Genomic DNA, 5,751 nt, shown 5'->3' on the forward strand with positions numbered 1-5,751 from the left:
TGTAGGGAATCATGTTTAACGGCAGGTTCTGCAGCCCTTATTACAGAGACTAGAATGAGACCAGCACAGAAGCAAACTTGGTATGGTGGGGCAAGAGAGTTAGCCATTTAACATTAACTTTATATTCCAACTAAATCGACTGATGGAAGGTCCTCCCTGCCAGTCTGCATTACCTTCCCCAGGTAGTCTGAATCTTACCCCGTCTCATCGTCTCCATGGCAACCACTCTAGTTCAAGGCACCAGCACCAATTGCCTGGATAATTGCAATAGCATCTAAGGGATTGTTGATATCTCTGCTTTAGTCCCTCCTTCCTGCTGTCTATTTCCAACAAAACAGCTCCTGGGTCTTCTGCAGTGGGTGTGCAGTGAACAAGAGGCAGAATCCCCCATCCTCCTGCCCACCAAGTCCTGGTGCTTCCAAGCCTCCTGAACGGAACCAGTCTCCCCTCCAGGCAGCCTGGACTCTGTTTCTGCTCGGGAAGGTCCTTTCTGTCAGTCATGGGGAGCTGACCATGGTACCTACTGGGAACAAGAGGATCTCAATCACATGCTTCTTTAAGGAATGCAGCTGAGGTCGTTGGCATCATTTCTTTATGGAAAATGAATTTCATGCATACATGAATCATTATAAGAAGCTGAAATTTTTAAAAAGCTGTGAACTCTTGTTCATTCCTGAGAAAACTTCAGAAAAACGGGTTTTAGAAGTGTTAAAAAGTATTGTGTCTTGAGAAGCTGTATTATGTTACAGTCCACAAACCATCTACTTTAAGTGCATTGGGAATGGTAATGCGTTTCCATGACACTGATGTACTCTAGTGAAATGCAAACTATGTTTCTGTTTCATTTTGGCCACAATACGTTTCTTGTTATAGTGAATTTATGAGTCCCAACTGGAATGCAGCATGGTAGGAGAAGAAATGGAAGATTTGATGAAGTAGGTTGCTCACTAATTCTTGGTAAAGATCAAACATGAGATTGAAGAACACATGAATTGAGTACCAGGTTTCTAGAAGACTGGAATAATCTCTTGTCTGAATGCCTATTTTGTCCCCTCCAACTCTTCTCATAGCCACTTGGTGAGGCATAAAGTCATTGTAATAGAACCTCAAACAGTTTATTTAATAATCAGAGTCAGGATGTGAGAGCAAATCTCTGTTTGGTAAGGCACTGTTAGATGTTGTAACAGATCAACTGCAAATTTCAGCAATATAATACAATAAAAGTATGCTCTGGTTCTTGTAACAGTGCCACATGGGTGTTCCTGATTGTGGATGGGACCAGAGGGCAAGAATAAGGAGGGCTTGAAGGACACAGGCTGATGGAGGCTTCTACATTTTCAATATGGGTTTCCTAAGGTCCTAGTGGGCATTGCCTGTGCTGGGGGAGGAAGAAGAGAGCATGAAGGAAACAAGCATGTTTTAATTATTGGTGAAAATTATTTACATAATTCTTCCTACAGCAATGGGAGCATCCAAAATTTGGGGAGGGAAGACTATTGGAAGACAGGGAAGAGAAATAATCGGGCACCATTTAGATCATTGAGGCAGTGCAAAAGAGCAAGAGGAAAACAGTTTCATTGCCATTTTGCCTGAGCAATTATTTACACACATATTCTTTGTTCTTAATAAATTTTATTTCTGTATCTATTCACATATGATTAGATCATGTTCCCTGTATTTTTTAGCTTGGGAGAAAAAAAAGCCATTCAAACATAATGGAATAATAACTATCAGTTCTTAGGGTCTCTAGAAGATAGATGTAAAGCTTCATTTTTTTTTCCTCAGAATTTTTGAATCTGTGTTCTGAAATGAATGTAAAAGTACATTCACAAAAACGTAAGATTAAAGTGTTTATATGTTCTTACATCCATCTGTATAACCACAAAATTGCTCTTTCATCCAATTGAATAGCATATCTCAATCAAGTAAGGGCAGGGAAAAGAAAAGGAAGGGAAGAGAAGGAAAGGGAAAAAGGACGTATCAAACAATATTGAACCTAGAAAGAGTAATTAGGTAAATTTGAAGGGGATACTGGCAAGTGAAGCAGCTTCAGATCTGTCTAAATTTATTCTTGCTGATGGAACTGCTTCCTCTGCTTAAGGCCTCCTTGGGTAACTGTCCAGCTGGCTGCAATGCTGACTCACAACTAGACTCACAACTAGCCTCACTCTATTCAAAAATATATGGTAATTTCTTTGCACGTTCTTCATAGCTGTTCTCTCTTCTGTCATTATGGCACTTTTCCACAGCCACAAACTGATGTATCACAAACAATTTAATGTATTCTCAGTTCACATCCCCAGCAAGGTGAGTGTGGGGCTGGCATTCATCTGTGTAAAGTGCAGGACAAAGAACAGGGCATCCTTGGTCTCCGATTGCTGGAATCACAGTCCCCTGTGTGATGTTCTGAAGCCCATAGATCTTATTCCATTGCTTGTTTATATTCTAGACCTGAGACAATGCATCATAAGAACAAACCACTAAATGGCCATCCGGCTGCTCACACCAGCGTCTTTATTTCTTGTTGAGAGTTTTGAGTTGAAAAAGAAAAATAAACTGAAAAAGTGTACACAAGGTATAAAGATTTCTTCTTATATATCTGAAAGCTCTAAGTAAGGATAAAATAAAACTTTCATTTTATCTGTGGAGAATGAATTATTGTTCTACCTCGTAAGTGCCGGTTAAATTTGGAATTCACCTTTAATCCCGTGTCATCATTTTTTAGCATAAATCATTAAAATAAAAATTATTCCAAACACGTTATACATTTTATTGCTTTCAAAATCAATCTCTATAGGAACTATTTCTAGGTTAGCACCGTAACTCTTCATAAACAAAACCTTCAAGTCTTGTTTAAATATGTGGCCCCAAATGTTATGTATTTTGAGGTCTTGCTTTTGCTTTTTAAAGTTTTGCATCCCTGCCTTTGCTGCTAGCTCTGGGTAACTGTGTGTTTTCTTCAATAGTCTGTCACCTTCAGGCGTCTCCTTCCAGCCACTGTGGCCTTACAAATCACTGAACTGGGGAGGATTAGAATCAGTGTGGAATTAAAGCTGAGGACTGATGATGAGTCCTCAAAACAGTACTGGATAAAATGAACAGAGAGTCTGGGCTAGAATAAATTATTTCTCAGCAAATTTATACATGATAAAGACCAGGCAGGTCAGGTCTATTGGGAACTTTTGTGCTTTATTTTGGAACACAGACTTTGCTACCAAGGTTTTTAGTTTAATGGAATTCACAGAAAAACATCAGTGGAAGGGAGAAGACTTTTTTCATGAAGGGTATATCACTACACCAAAAGTCACATTAATTTTATTTAAAAAATTAGTAATCTTCATATTAAGAAGAGTTAAGCCAAACTCATTGCTATATTTTGAGTTATTGGCTATGGCTATATGAAAATGTTAGATGTGAAAGAATGCAATATTTTAACCCATTTTAAATAAATTGTTCATTTTAAAAAAAGGACAACTAATACAATACTGTTAACTCATCTCCAGATCTTATTAAAATTATGGTAATTGTTTTGGTTCAAGATCCTGTCCATGGTTCAAATTGCATTCTGTCATCATGTCGTCTTAGTCTTCTCCTGCAGTCTAGGGTAGATCCTTAGTCCCTGAACCATCTAAAGAGGAATTTGGTTTTATTTCTTCTGGGAAATACAGAGTTAAGAATGTAAGTCTGTCACATCAGTCGATCTGGAGTTCTGGCCTTAGCTGTCTTCTGTAGCATATTCTATAAATCACTTGATCTGTATGTATAAATCCAAGTTCATATAATTATTAGGTGATGGAGTTGGGCAACTTTATAGGCTTTCAAACTTTTTGCCAGCAAGGACAATTTTTTTTATTAGTTTTATTTTCTGCCATGAAAAGATTTGGTTTATTTTCCCAACTGTTTTACTTTGTTCATCTCTGTTAACCAAAATGAAGTAATACTTAGAAAGTAATGGTATGTTCTTTGTAATATGCAAAATTTTACATTTGTATTGTTCAGTTACCACATGTGTTCAGAGAAAAGAAAATCATTAACTCAATATGAAGTGCAATAATTTTGTAAGTTTCTAAGACATAAACTCAAAGCTTAGTAAGTGATCCAACTAGATTACTTATTGCTGGAGAGTACTTTTAAAAAAGTGTATCTTTGTTTAAGTGTTATCTATATTTATGCAACCAACATATGTTTAACTACATGCATGAAAAATCAAAATTATATGCTTGTTGAATAACAGTGGTGACAGTGGACATCCTTACTGTGTTCCAGATATTAGAGAAAAGACTTTCAGTTTTTCCCCATTCTGTTTGATACTAGCTGTAGGTCTTTCATATATGACTTTTGTTGAGGATTGTTTCTTCTACACCTAGTTTGTTGACTTTTTTTATTATGGATGGATGTTAAATTTTATTAAAGGTTTTCTGCATCAACTAAAATGATCATATGGTTTTTGTACTTCATTCTGTTGATATTATGTATCATATTGATGGATTTGCATATATTGAACCATCCTTTCATTCCTGGAATAAATCCCCCTTGGTCATGATAAATGATGTTTCTAATGTATTGTTGACTTCATTTTGCTAGTATTTTACTGAGGATTTTGTATCAATATTTATCAGCGATATTGGCCTGTAGTTTTCTTTTTTTGACATGTCTTTGTCTGGTTTTCTCACCACCTCCTGTATTTTTTGGAATGGTTTGTGTAGAATTGGTATTAGTTTTTTCTTAAATGTTTGGTAGAATTCAGCAGTAAAGCCATCAGGTCCTGGGTTTTTCTTTAGAGAGAGACTTTTTATTATAGTTTTAATTTTGTCACATATTATTGGTCTGTATCAGTTTTGAATTTATTCCTGATTCAATTTTGGTAGGTTGTATATGGCTAGGAATTTGTTCATGTTTTTTAGATTTTCCAATTTATTGACATATAGTTGCTCATAGTAGCCACTAATGATTCTTTGAATTTCTGCAGTATCAGTTGTAACTTTTCAAAAAAGCAACTTTTGCTTCATCGATTTTTGTATATTTTCTTTAATTTCAATTTCATTTATTTCTGCTCTGATTATTATTATTTCTTTTTTTCTAGTAATTTTGGGTTTGGTCTTCTCTTGATTTTCTACTTCTTTAAGATGCATCATTGGGTTGTTTATTTAAAGATTTTTTTCTATTTTTTGATGCAGGAACTCATACCTATAAAATTTCTTCTGATTATTGCTTTTGCTGTATCCCATCAGTTTTGGTATGTTGTGTTTTCATTATCATTTGCTTTAAGAAATTTTTCAATTTCCTTTTTAATATTTTCATAGATACATTGGTTATTCAGGAGCATACAGTCTACTTTCCATGTCTTTGTATAGTTTCCGAAGTTTCTCGTTATTAACTTCTAGTTTTATTTCATTGTGGTCAGAGAAAAAGCTTGATATTATTTCAGTTTTTAAAAGTGTTTTAAGACTTGTTTTGTGACCTAACTTATGGTCCATTCTTGAGAATGATCCCTATGCTGAGGGAAAAAAATGTGTATTCTGCAGCCATTAGATGAAATGTTCTGTAAATATCTTTAGATCCACTTGATTTATAGTACAGGTTATGTCTGATGTTTCTTTATTGATTTTCTGTCTAGTAGGCCAGTCCAATGTTGAAAGTAAAGTATGAAAGTCTCCAGCTGTTATGGTGTGGGTGTCTATGTCTCCCTTCAGCTCGAATAAAATTTGTTTTAGATATCTGTGTGCTCCAGATTGGAGTGCATACATATTT

Source organism: Gorilla gorilla, chromosome 19 (assembly GCF_029281585.2).
Source record: "Gorilla gorilla gorilla isolate KB3781 chromosome 19, NHGRI_mGorGor1-v2.1_pri, whole genome shotgun sequence".
NCBI lineage: Eukaryota > Metazoa > Chordata > Mammalia > Primates > Hominidae > Gorilla > Gorilla gorilla.